At 36.4% G+C, this 14,941-nt stretch overlaps 1 protein-coding gene across 1 annotated transcript in view; it reads right to left on the bottom strand.

Moving 5' to 3' along the window:
* The window catches only part of LOC6641152 (serine-rich adhesin for platelets), a 48,885-nt gene extending 40,202 nt beyond the window's left edge, over nucleotides 1-8,683 (bottom strand). The window contains exon 1 of the mRNA XM_002064116.4: nucleotides 8,533-8,683. The gene's annotated coding sequence lies outside the window, so the exon portion shown is untranslated. The remainder of the gene's footprint in view (nucleotides 1-8,532) is intronic.
* Nucleotides 8,684-14,941: the final 6,258 nt, after the last annotated feature.

Below are 14,941 nucleotides of genomic sequence, written 5' to 3'. Positions count from 1 at the left end.
AATTTTAAAAAAAGGCAAATTGAATGAAATGTTTTACCAGAATTAATAAATTTTTAAGCCAGGCAAATGACCAAAATCAGAATAAGAGCATTAAATATTAATAAATGTCTTGCATAATTTATTAGTTCTTTCAACTTTAATAAAGGCCAAATATGCGTATGATTGGAAATAAAACAAAAGATCAAAATATATGAATCAAATTGAATATCCACACACAAACACACACAAAGTTAACTTGAAACTTTAAAAAGTTTCTATTGAATCTATTTTCTGTTCATGAGCTGAGATGATGATGATGATGAATGTGAGCGATTACTCAACTTGGCTTAAAGTTGGCATTTCTATTAAAAAAATGTATCTCTCAAAATGCCGCATAATTGAATAGTGCAGTAGTTTTCAGTAGTGCGTGATTGCATATAAGTTTTTTTGAGCCATAAAAAGAGAACCAAGCGGCAAAAGCTAAAAGCCAGAAGGCATATTCATCATGTCAGCTCAAAGAGATGATGAGAATAAGAATAAGTACTACTTGTCGTATGCGTAATATTAGGTAACTTATACGACCTAAAAGCTTTTGTCATTAAATTTATGAAAATGAAAGAAGAATAAATCATAGAATACTTTCAACAAGGTAACAAGTGACTAACTTTGTTTATATGCTTAAGTCAAGTCGCTCTACTTCATGTCAATGGCTCAGTTGGCTCATTTTGAAGTATTGGAAGCAAAGCAATCAATCTCCCCTTTAGTTAACACTTGTCAATTCAACTCTCAAATTGGATCACTTGGCTTAATTGTTCAGACAGACAAAAAAGCATAAAGATGACATAACATAACATAACTTAAGTTAACATTTCAACGCCAACATCAATATTCGGTGTAGCTAATTAGCTTAAACATTTAATTGAGGCAAATAAAATGAAAATCTGATTGAAGAATGAAACGTGAAAGTTTCAACAAGGCATATTTACATACAAAACACACACACACACACACACACACACACGCACACTGTATCTCTGTATACATTTACACACGCATGCACATAATTGACTTGCTCGCTCACACTCTTGATATGATGAATGGTGATAGGTGGAATGGGGGTGTCAAAGAGCCCCTTCCAGCTGTTAGAGTGGCACCCCCACTGGGATAAAGAGATAGTGGGGAGCTGGGGGGGAGAGTACTGTTAGTGCGTTTGTTCAGGTGACCCCCCGCATGTGCGTCAAATTACTTCCGCTGGATTTGAATTTTTGTTGTTAACTCTGACGACACACAGATACGAAACGAAGAAAGAAAGTGAATAGGTAGATGCTCAGCTCAGCTGGTTAAGCTTGCTCAGCTCCATCAAATGGCACTCACACACACACACACACAGACACACAGACACAGACAGTTTCACCCATACAATTACGCGAATGACAGGAAAAGTGCTCAGAATGCGCATGAAAGCATAAAAAAGTGGCACAGCACAGGAAATATATATATATATATGTATATATAAAATGTATGTATATGTATATGCGTGAGTGTGTGTGTGTGTGTGTTTGTTTGCTTGTGAGAAATGGAAAAATTATAAAATATACAAGTGTATATATTATATATACGCACATACGCATATGGAGATGAATGCCAATTAAGCCTACACTTGAAGCCAACGTGTCGTCCTTCGTACTTTAGCTTTCTCTGGCAATCAACAAAAGACGCGTCTCGAAATAATAAATGCGTTAAAAAAAAAAAATAACAAAACAAAACAAAAAAATGAAATGAAATGACAACAACTGAAGGCGAAGGCAAACTGAAACGAACCCCAGAAGGCGGAACCGTGACAACAACAACAACAATAACAACAACATTATGAAAAGAGAAAGTCAAGAGACAGACGAAAAGGAAAAGGGAAATTGTAATAAAAATAATTGACAACTATTTGACATGGCTCATGTCCGACACACGCAAAGGCTAGGCCAAACGCCCCTCCAAAGTGTTCTTCTTCTCCATTTCACGCACACACACACACACTTAGACACATAGCTATTCACATGGGTCTCTGTGTAAAGTCAGACAGTCCCTGGTGTGCATTTTGCTAGGGCTTCGTTCTCCTTAAATCATTTGGCAAGCAAATTGCTGCGGCATATGCGGCAATGCCCAAAAAATAATAAAAATGTTTAGGTTTAGAGCGTAAAAAATATGTGTATGCATATAAATTTCTGTATATGCATATATGTATTTGATTGATTCATTTATAAAAATTCACTTTAAATTCAATGTACAATATTTTTATTGCCTACTTTTTTGGGCAAACGATTTGCTCTTCTCGGTTCGTTTTTCTCTTTACTTTTCCGTTGCCTTTTAGCCCATTCCAGCAAGCATAATCAATTTTTAGTCCAAAAAATTCAGATTGATTGATTGTCACAAAAAGAAAAATATGAAAAAAGGGTAAAATTGGCATCCTTTTGGCATCCTTTTGTACATTTTCAATCGAAAATTGTTAATTTGCTAGCAAATGGAAATTAATGAAGAGGCCCTGCTGTATCTCTTAACACACGCACAGGGTAAGGAAAAGAGATACACACACACACACACACACACATACTTTCATTGAAGCATTCAAATGAAACACGTTCCGGCTAATAGACACGTACACAGCAAAATGGCAAATGAAGATGAAGGTAGTTGAGTTGCATCTGGCAACTGAAATTGTAGCCATCTACAGTTTAGTAATGAGGAGTAGACATCACAATAAAGTTCGCTTGGCTTCGCTTGCCACATGAAACGAACAAATGGAATGTGTTTGTCTCCTATACGACGAGTATCGAGTATTGAGTTTGAATCGAAAATGTTTGAAACGTGCTCATTTGGAAAGTGAGTTAAATGAGTACAAAGAAACGATGCTTTTGATGCTTAACCTTCAGATTGGTTGGCTACTGGCAAACTGAAAGCCTCAAAATCAAATCCAGCTACTTGAAATGAAGCTCTTAATTGAAATAAAAATCGGTGCTTTATATGTTTTATCAGATCTTGAATTTTTGACAACTTTTTAAGACTTAAAATTGGGTTTTAGCAAAGTTTTCATTTGAAGTGGTTGAAATCTAGAAGAGTAGTTTTAGCTATATGCTTCAAAATGAATGAACGCCATCAAGATCTATATATATATCTATATATATATATTCGTATGAGTTTGAGTGGAAGATAAAAGACAAGAATTTATATACTATATAGATTAGTTGGTTGTGAGTGGAGTTTCCTTCTCAATGAAGCAATACGGATAAGTAGTAACATCGGGAATATAGAAGGCTAATTCATTTCTTTTCTTAGTGATTCAACTTTTGAGAGAAAGAGATGAAGAGAATATACAGAGAAGTAGAATAAAATCATATCAGTAGCATTAACTTTGATTGAAAATACTTTAAACCTTAAATATTTGTTGATAATTGAGTGTAAAAATCAATTTTATTCAAATTCATCTACCGAAGTAACAAGATAATCATTATTATTAACTTGCATAACAAAATAAACAAAGACAAAAGATTGCCATTTTGCAATTAATTAAAACTTTTTAAAAATAAGTGTTTTCATATTACGTATACGCAACGTTATACCAATAACAAGCAAAAATGTCATAACAAGAAAATGGAAAACAGAATTTAAGTGAATTTATTTTACAATTTAATTTAACAATTGATATATAGCTTTTGATATGATAAAGATGGCTAGATAGAGAGAGAGAGAGACAGAGAAAAGTTGACTGTATTATGACAAGCTAATGGGAAAAAGCTAAGGGAAAACTATTTCAGTTTTCTGCTAGTTAAAATTGAATTAGTAAAACTGTGAACAAATTCTTATTACAACTCAAGGAAAACCAACCAAAGAAAATGCACCAAAAAATGCGGTGGGGGGGAGCGAAGGAGGGCTAAGAAAGAGAAAGAACAAACGAGTTCACTCTCTGTATAAGTGTGTGTGTGTGTTAGTGAGAGAGTGTGTTGATGCATGCCATGTAATTTCATTAGGGCAGTAGGACAAACTCATACACTTGCATGTGTGTGTGTGTGTGTGTGTGTATAGAAATGGCAGCGAAAAAGGGAAGAACATTAGAAAAGAACTTGCATTGAGCACGTGCAGAGCGAGAGATAACTATATATATATATATATACATATAAGAATCAAAAGAGAAAAGAAAATGACCGAAGGCGACAGATTTCACTTTCATTTAAGACTCACCACTTGAATCAATGACAAAAAGAAGACGAAGACGAAGAAGACGAGGACACAGAGACGGAGACATGAAAGTGAGGAATACAGGGAGAAGACGATGCTGGATGAAGAGACGGCAGAGGAATAATATGAAATCCCCCCCTCTCTCTCCCGCACTCACTGCTCATTGCTTTGCTCTCTCTCTTTCTCTATCTCTTACTAACCAATTCCCCCGCTCGTTTTAGGTTTTTGGCAAGAAAATCTCAACAGCAAGAATAACAACAAAAAAGGCTTTAGCAATACTTTTCGTCTTATGCGCGAAGCATATTATGTAATTGTAGGGCTCAGACACACACACACACACACACACACACTTACACACGTATAAGGAAAGAGAGAAAAGCAGTTAAAGAGCAAGAGAAAGAGAGGGATATACATATAAATATATGTAGATATAAAGAGGAAGCAGGGACCAAGAGAGAGGAGATACTTCATTTCTTGGCATTTGCTTGAGCACTCACACACACACACAGACACACAGAGTCACACATGCTGCTGCTAGGTTTTTATTATTATTGCCGTTACACACACACACAGGCAGAGCCGGAGAGCGCTCACACACACACACACACACATTGAGACACACTCATACGTTTTTCAACGCCTGGCTTTGGTTCTTTTTGTGTGTGTCCTTCCTTTCTCATAGTCGGCATCGTCTTCTTTTTCGTTGTCGTCGTCGTCGTTGTGGTCGTCGACGTCGTCTTTTTCTTCATCTTTTACTTTTCTATGTGTGTGTGTGTGTGCGTGTGTGTGCTCTCTCGCTCTCGCTCTTGTTTTGTTGGTATGCCGCCTCTGTTTTCCGTGTTTATTTTGTCGACATTTCGAATGTGCCACGACGAGTGTCATTTCTGCTTTTGCCTCTACATTCGTCTCCATGCCTAACATTTCTTCTTCTATTTTCTATATATTTTTATATATTTTTTTTTGTTTTCTGTTTTCTGCAGCCATTTTCATTTTGCCATTAATTAAACACGTTTATGGGGACCCAAAAAACAACAACAAAAACAACAATAAGAAGAAAAAAACCAAAGGAAAAGCCAAGCGAAAAACAAAGAGGGGAGGTTGGGGGATGGGGAATGAATGAAAAAAAAAAAACCCGCCAGCCACTTTGCACATTAAATTTATCGATTATGACATTCATTCACACAGCAGCCGCTATACCCGGTCCACTGTCCTCTCCCCAACCCCACCCCCCATCATCAGAGCACAAAAATAGCAGCACAAGCAAAAATGTGACCTCCTCCACACACACACACACACACACTAACTCACACATAGCGGGCCGATCCCCCCGCTCCAGTGAATGGATAAAAACCAACGCCTTCACATGGCCAACATCATCAGCATCAGCATCCCATATCCATCCAATTTTTGTCCATCAAAGTCACCAATGACGATGACGGCGACGAGGACCAAGCCAAAGCCCATGCTAGGCCAGACCAGACCAGACCAGAGCAGGCCAGGCCAGGCCAGGCCAACAAACAAACAAACAAGCAGGCAAACACATTTTGCGTTTGTATGGACAAAAAATGAGGGCAACAAAAGGGGTTTAGATGTCTCTTTCTCTCTTTCTCTGTCTCTGTATGTGTGTGTGTGTCAATGTGTGACAATTAATATTGAAAATGTGACTAAAGCTCTTTCTATCTCTTTCGTCGTTTCATTTTTTCTCCCTTCTCTTCTCTCGCTCTATCTCGTTTTATGGCTATTTCTATAATCCACTGTCAATGCTTTGAATTCCAATGAAAATTGATAACGAAATATATTTTTATTTATAAACTAAATTCAAATAACCAAAACCAAAAAAACGATATATTGTTTGGATTTGGTTTTGGGTTACAAACAATGAAAAGTACCACGCAAAAGCTGAAATTGGAGCTACTTCTATTAAATGGAATGCAATCAAGATGTATTATTTTTTAAACTAAAACTATTGCTACTCTCTCACTTGTTAAAAAAAGAACCATTGACTTTAATATTTTCCACTTTTACTTTAAGTTTGGGAATGCATTCTTTCTTTAGTTATGATCTATTTTGTTGGCCAATATTGCATTTGCCATTGTTTTTGTGGCTAGTTAACATTCTGGAAACGAATGTCTATCTAAGGCACTTTAAGCTTTATTCATCATTTTTGCCTTGATTTCAATGATCCAATTGTTTCCATGTGAAACAATGATTTCCTTAGACATCTCTCAATAAATTGCGTGTAGCTTATGAACTCATCGCATTGGGGAAAGATGTGGAAAATAAAAATAATCATGTTTAAACCTTTAATGCCATGAATTCAATCGTGATCAATTAATACCACAAACATTTTATTCATAATATTATACTTATATAAAATGTATCAGCTGAAAAGACATTTAAATGTACTTAACTTAGCTTTGAGCCAAATACAAGAATCAAGTAAAATGAAATGAAATAATTAAGACATTTAGAAATTTCTTGTTTTGTTTGTTATATTTTGCATTAAACTAAAATACTTCAAAACTGCAAGAAATTTTGCTTGGTTATTTGCCATTTAAATTTCTTTTGAATTGTCGCTTAGACTTAATGCAAAGCATTTGCATTCATTTGCGTTTAAAGAAAAATTTTTGTTGACCAATTTTAATCATTTGTGTGAAATATTTGCGAGAAATTTTCTATTGAAATGCTTTCATTTCATTTGTCTGTCATAATGCTTGGCAATTTAAATCATCGTTGCAATCAGTTTATTGCATCTATGTGGACAATTGAAACAAATTTGAGAGACAATTAGATAAATACATGCATATATGCATCGACATACTGAATGTGAATGTGTGCGGTGCGTATACGTAATATGTGTTAAATACAACATTTTAGGAATAGCCAAAAGGAGGTGTGACATGTGTGAGAATGTGAGTTTGTCATACTAACCTAATACATTAATAGAGTGTGTGTGTGTGTGTGTGAGAGAAAGAGAGAGAGGGAGATGGCATGGCGTATACATTGAGATAATAAAGACTATAGCATACTTTTTTGGGCTGCTCATCTCATTGATTACAATTTTATACACAATTTAAGTGTACAAAATATCAAATCAAGTGGATTTTGATGCTAATTATGTTGATTAAATTAAGTATACTTTATTTTGTAATCTCTCATTGCCCGCAACTAAAAACAATAAATTATAATAATTCGCATAATTTTCTTTATACAAAAAAAAAAAAACCAAAAAAATGAAACCAAAACGAAAACGTAACAAAATCTCAAGAATTCTCTAACAAATGCAGCTAATGGAAATGCCAGGATTCAACAAACGGGACAGGCAACAACAACAGCCGTGGCAAAATGAAAAGCCCCAAATTATATATTTTGGTCAAGTAGCCTGTAAAAATAACAAGGCGAAGACAAGAGTCGGCAATGGCCCAACAACAAGAACAACAACAACATGAGGAGCAGGCGGCAAAGGAAAAGCAGCATCCCAAACTCACAAACGAAACACATAAAGAAGGCGGCTAAGGCCTAACCCGAGGGTGAACACACACCCAAGTACAGACACGCACACACCAAACACACGCACACACACACACATAGAGAAAACGATTGAGTAATTTTTTCTTTTCCCCTCTTAGCCACACAACTTCATTAGATTGAATGAGAAGGCTGGAGAAGGACCTAGGGAGACGACTTTAAGCAGCATCCCAGTTCACCCAATTTGTATGTGTGTGTGTGTGTGTGTGTGTGTTTGACTGTGAGAGCGTCTGTGTGACAGTTTTTGTGTTATATAAAAAAAAAAAAAAGAAAGCTATACATAGACAAAATGATTTTTCTTTTTGAAGGCGGCGGCGTTTGGTGACGGCAATTAGTTGTTGTTGTTGTTGTTGTAGATTTAGTTGTAGTTATTGTTGTTGTTGTTATTCGCATTAGTTTTGCGTAATTTGTCAACTAATTGGAAAGCAAGAAGAGAAAGCAGGGAAAGTCAAAGGCAGAGACAGAATCAGCCTTGACACACAAATTGGATTAACGTTAACACATATGTATGCAAACACACACACACACACATACACTCGAAAGGACTCGAAATACACAAGAACACAAAGGATATATGCCACTGTGCGAATGCGAGTGTGTGTATGAAGAGTCTCGACTTGAGCCGTTTGCATAATTCGCTTCATAGCACAGGATGTGGACCTTCCCCCCGCCCGCACGCCACCTCAGATGCCCCATACATAAACACCACCAACCGGCCCAAAAATGGGATTCTAGAATGTTTTTTTTTTTCATTTTTTTTTTTTTTGGGTTTGCTTCTTAATTCAGAATTTCACGCACATTGCCAGGCCCAACAAGAGAAACAGTCAGGAGCATCTTCTTACTTTGTCCAGTTTTTGCCAGTAGTTTTTGGTCCTTCTCCTTGTTCTTCTTCTTCCGATCGTTGACTCACATCTGACGCGTTATCAAACTATAATTTTTAATAGATTTGCTTCTCTTTTCCTTTTTTTTTCTTATTTTTTATTTTGTAGTGTTTGGCACTTTGCACTTTAAATTTCTTTTTTTAATTTGTTATATTTATTTTACTTTTATTTAACAAACAACAAACAAAAAAAATATATATTTGTTCTTTTGCTTCAATTTGCTTTTTTTTTTTAACTTCTTTTGGTTTTTATTTTGTTAGGATTGTTGGTTTGAATTATAGAGGGTTTATTTTGTTGTTATTTTATTTTAAATTGGTTTTGACTATTATTATTTATATTATTATTATTATTAGAATAAATAAGCAAAAGCAAAACTCTGTTTGACAGAGAAGAGCGCAGCAAAGTCGAGCAACATTCGGGGGCGGGCTCTTATTTTTGGGCTTTTTGCGACATGACCGCACTAGACGATTGACAGTTTGGCACTGAATCCTTCCTTCTGTGTGTCGGCGGACCTCCTTCCAATTGGGGCGACAGAACAGACAGAATCGAGAATCGAGAACCGAGAACAGAGAACAACAGAACACCACGGAACACAGCACTAAAACAGAATAGAACGGAACACACACACACACACACACACAGAGTCAGTTATGTTAGCCGCACACACACACACACACACACAACAAGCGTGGTAAGGCCAGTTGGCCAAGCTTATCATCAGGCATCAGACGAGAAGGTAGCCGAATACTTTAAACGAATCCAATTTTACCATCTCGGCAGGGCATTCGGTTTTCGGGTTTCAGTTTCGGTTTTTCACAGGATATGCGCGAAGTCAACAACAACAACGACAACAAAAACGGTGAAAATGAAATAGAAATTTATTTCATCTTCCTTCAAGTTCATTGAAGAAAGCAAACCTCTTCAGCCAGGATTCGACTCATTTGCCATACTATACAGGGAAATCGGACAACAACAAAAATAAATAAAAATAACCGGGAGCTGCATATCAAAAGATGTGCCCGAACTAAAGGAAGAGCAGGCCAGCAATAAAGAGTAAGTGAGTGAACGAGAGGGAGAGAAAGCGAGAGAGAAAGACATTGCCACAGCTGCTGCTGCTGCTTCTTCTGCCCAGAGGCAACCCATTGGGGAAATGGAACAAACGCATGTGTTAGCCATGACTCTTGGTGGCTGTGTCCACAAAACTTACCAAATTGAAAGTGTATTTATCTTGCCAAATGTATTCTAAAAAATTATTATATTGTCTACACTGTAAGAGAATATTTCATTTTATAAAGAAGTAATTCCTGTGAAAATTTCTCAAAGGTAGAGGAAAGCCCAAGGTTTTTTTTACGGCCAACCCACAATTAGTTCTTAATTGAGGTCTTTGAATATGTAGCATGTAATTTTAAATAGAAAAATTGTTCTTGCATATTGAAAATCGATAGATTTATAATTACAATAAAAAGAATTTTCCTGTTTGTTCTCATTTTGAAGTCAATTTTACAAGGAAAACTATTTAATAGACAGTTAAAATTCACGCCGATTGTCTATATAGTTATTACCAAATCAAATCGATCTGTAAATGCTGACTTAGTAGTTCATTCAATGCTTGACTCAATTCGCAATGAATGAAAAAACTTTTGGGATGAATAGAACATATAAGTTTGAGTTCTTTGTTACTTATTGATCCAATCTACAGACTGATTCAGTTGGCCATGTTTAGTCGCACGAATTCTTATTCAATTGTTATTCAAATATGAGTCATAGACATTCATGAGTATTTAGGGTAACCCAATTACCAAAAATTAGGCATTCTTCTTAATCTAACTGTAATTATATTTGCTTAATTTTCTCATTTGAAGAAAATAAATCGAATGATGGAAAACGGCGACGAAGACGACGACGAGGAGGATGGAAAACAGAACGAAAGAAAGGAAGGAAAACCAAACACGTATCTCTAGAGAAATGTGAGACAAAATATTTGCATGCGCCCGGCGGCGGCTGCTGCTCATTTCCCAGTGGGAATGGACCAAGAAGCAACCGAAACGCGAATCATATGCGCGTGTGTGTGCGGCCTTTCTGTGCAATTGTGTGTGATAGCAGCAACAACAACAACAACAACAACAACAATATTAGCAGCAGAAACAACATGGAACGTGGGACATGAGACATGGAACTATGGGAACACAACACAAACAGCAAACGTGATGAGCGCATGTGTTTTATCTTCAATCTGAGTTGAAATCATCTGGACGACGACGACGACCAAGACGACGACGAAGATGAGGATGCTGATGCCGATGCCGATGTCGATGCCAACGACGACGATGAAGATGAAGATGTGGACGACGTGGAGGACAACAATGTGTTCCTGCTGGTAGCCCCACCAACATCATTATTGTTGTTCTTGGGGATCCTACATACCGCATATACTTATAGTATGAAGGGCAATAGGTTGTGAGTGTCGTTCTCGTACTCGGCTTAGGTCGTGCTCTCGGGTCGAGCTTTCGGCTTCAAGTTAACTCTGGCCAAGTCACTAAGCCAAATTGCCGTCTAGCTGAGTTTCCTCCTTTTTGTCCATTCCTTTCCTTTCAACCTTACTTTACCTTTACCATGCCCATGCCCATGCCCATGCCTCTGCCCTGGCTACCACTTGAAGAGCCGTTTTCAGCGCTTTGTAACAGCAAAACAAAAAAAAAAAAAAAAGCAAAGAAGAAATTTGTATTTCCGCCAAACGACAGCTACAACGACAACATCGGCAATGGCAACGGCAACGGCAACGGCAACGAAGGCAACATCAATGGCAAGATTTTAATTAAAAGCAGCAGGAAATGTGGCCCACATAATACTTCCGTATAGTGTGAAAAATTGGCACGATTTGTCCATTTGTCCATCTCTCCATCCCTCACATTTGCAACCCAATTTGTGCTCAGCTCATTGGGTCTTAATTGTTGCATATTTATAATTGAATACAATCGAATAAATCCACTGACAAGTCGAGTCTAATCTCTGCAATCTTATGATTATTGATTAATCTTTAATGTGGTTTGATCTCACAGATAATAGATCTGAATTCTGATTGTCCTGGAACCTCTCTCTTCATCACTTACTACAATAACTATTTAGAAAAATTCTCTTATAAACGAAATAAATGATTAACAATTGGTCAAAATTTATGCCTAAAACTAATGTGGCTTAAAGGACACAAATTAAATATTATATTTATATAATCTACTAATATTCAGCTCAACTCTAACCCAGAAACGAATTCAGGAATAGTCCTTCTTTACCCCCTTAGTAATAAGTTTACTAATGGAAAATTATTTGGAAATATATCGGAATAACTTGAAAACAAATTGCAAGTCCAAAAGTAATTTTAATTTTCAATTCTTAAGCAGTTAGTTGTGAAGTTGCATTAAATCTGCATTCGATCGGGTAAATTTATTCAAGTAAATCTTTCTTCCTATCCTATATAATCCAATCATTCCATTTTACTTATTTTGGTTCCGATCACCAAAGATCTAATTCCCAAAAAGTCAGTATGCTTGGTTAGTTAGTTTAAATACAACTATAGAATCTAATTCCAAATTGATCGAAATAGTTTAACTTCTATTATGTGTCCTTTTAATAGATAAATTGCCATGCATTTTTTTTGCTGAGTGTGGCCAAAATTTCTACCACAAGGATTTCAATGAAAAACCTTCCTTTGCTGCTCCTTGTCTTAATTTTTAACAACTGAGTCTTGTTGTTAGTTATTCTACAAGCTGGATGTGACCTTTTCAAGGACCTAAATATGGAAAACTTGCTCATTTATGTATATAGAGACTAATGTTTTGTATTCTCTACATTAGTTACAACTACTAAAATATATAGTTTCCATATCGTGTGTGTAGTTTTAACCATGAAATTTCTTGACTTCCGGTTCAAACTGAGCGTATCCTTTCAGGTGAATAAGGGTATGAATAGTCATTGGCAACAAGAAGTTACTTGCCTGCTGTTGCCCACCCCCCCTCCCAACCCCGTTATCAAGCAGGTAGAGTTAATTTCCATGGCTAGGTTGCAATTTCCTTGTTTCTGCAAGTGAAACTTGCAGTCACTTTGATGCGTCAAAGAAAAAAAAAAGAGGAAAATAAAAAGAGTTTCTTTTGACTTTTTTGTGTTACCTTGTGATTTTCAATTTAACCTGCGCCCCCGTCATTTTCTTCAACGGTTTTGGTTTTTGATAGACATGGACATAAAATCAATAAGCTGTTCTTTGACTTTGTCCCCTTTTGTTTGTTATATGTCCGAACAGTCCATCAGTCCATCAGTCCGTGCGTCCATCTGTCCAGCGGTCCGTTTCTTCGTCCTTAGCACGCAAGCAAATTGAGAGCGTGAAATGGCAATCAATAGAAGCAGCAGCAGCAAAATCGTTGACAGCAATTAGCGAACAATCATGTAAAAGGTAAAGGTACATATAACACCCATGGCATATATTTTCAGTCCCCCCTCTGCCTCTCATCTCGTCGACATCAACATGTGGGAGGAGGAAGGGAGGGGGTCAAGAACTACTGCAACATGTTGGAGAGTGCTTTTTGCATTTTCTTTTTTTTCGCCTCTCTTTTGGGTAGTTTTTCCTTTTTTTTTGCATTTTTTTGTAGTTCAAGCGGCTAACGATGGTCCTGCAGCAGGCAGCACTTGAGCATATTTGCTCGTTTATGCCCCCGCCCCGCTGCTCCCCTTCCATCCACCGGTCATGGTGCACTGCATCTACTCGTATTGCGGCAGATAAAATGGCAAGCAAACATAAAAACAAAAAAATCGTTGCAAATATTCACTCAATTCACACCACATGTGTGCAATTTGTTGCAATTCTCACACTCATCGATGTGTATTGTGTGTGTGTTTGTGTGTGCAATTTTGCAGGAATATTTGACGAGAATATTCATTTTCACTTTTCCTTTTTTGTTTAGTTATCTTGTCGAATGTCGTTTTCCTACAAGGGGCAGGCGCAACTAAAAGATGATGGAAGCAAGTTGCACAATCATTTGATGTTGATTTAATTTTGTGAATTTAGATGCCACTTGGCAATGAAAATGAGAAAAGTAAGCATTTCAATCGAAACACAATAGATGGGGGGATAGGGAGGGGGCCTTTGGGGGGGTAAGGAGGGTGACACAGCAATGGGAACAAGGCCAACAGAATTGCGTGAAGGAGCATTATTTACTGACCAGTTTATCAAACAAATATGCATAAACACGTTTCACTTTAGTCCCCAAAGTGTGTTGCCCCCCATAGTGCAGAATTTTTGTAAATTTTTGCTATGCTCTCTTCACACAAAACTAATGCTTAGAAAATAGTTAAGATATGTATAACAAATAAACAACAGTCAAAACAAAACATCTAAGTCTAGCTTAATATGAAAAGCATACAGAGCGAATCCTTCTTAACAGAGATACAAAACAAAATAAGGAATTACATACATTCCACGACTTCTACTACAGAGTCTAAAGAAAACTATTTCATAAGTCAAATTTCACTTCACGTACTTAGCAAGCAGCAAATTAGGCCGAATCTTTCTTCTTTATCAGCAAATTCTCGTTGAATCGAGCTGGGATCTTGCAACAAGTCTTGGAACCTCATCGATTGTCCGAATGTGTGTCTTTGGAGGAGTCAAGCAAGTAGCTACCAAGCTTAGAAGCTAGTGTTTAAATGAAGTCCAACTAAGCAAGATTAAAGTGTATATCTAATGTAAGCATTATAATTCACCAAGTTAATCATAACAAGTTTGAACTGATTATTTCTAAAATATGCTCACACGATTCTCTTATCATTCGTTAAGATAAATCTTGCGAGTAATTAAACACATTGTTGCACTATCTTAGATAACAGCCAAAAAGGCCAAATAGTGATTACAAGTAACTAAAACAGTATAAAAGTTAGGGTCATATGATCTCTTGGAAACGACTTTAAAAAAGAAGCAAATAGATTACAAACATTTTGAAATTTAAATCAAATCTGGCTCCAAAAACTATAAATACGAAAAGTTCTGAAAATTAGTTTTTTGTAATATTGTTTCAAAATTTATTCAAAAAAATAGAAGCTAGCTGTTGGAATAAGATGATCAAAGGGGAAAATTAGGGAAGTTTCACATCCCAAAAATAATATTTTAATTTTAAAATTTATGCTAGAATAATTCTGCCCAAAAACGGACGTTTCCATTGCCAAAATATATACCACTAGTTCCTCCACTGACTTTAAAATACTTTTTGAAACTGATTTTTGAATAGTTTTAATAAGTAAAACGGGTTTTGAAATTATAAATTTCCAACCACATGAATTGAATT

Source organism: Drosophila willistoni (assembly GCF_018902025.1).
Source record: "Drosophila willistoni isolate 14030-0811.24 chromosome XL unlocalized genomic scaffold, UCI_dwil_1.1 Seg141, whole genome shotgun sequence".
NCBI lineage: Eukaryota > Metazoa > Arthropoda > Insecta > Diptera > Drosophilidae > Drosophila > Drosophila willistoni.
The sequence above is the reverse complement of the archived record's forward strand: the minus strand, read 5'-3'. Positions and strand labels throughout refer to the sequence as shown.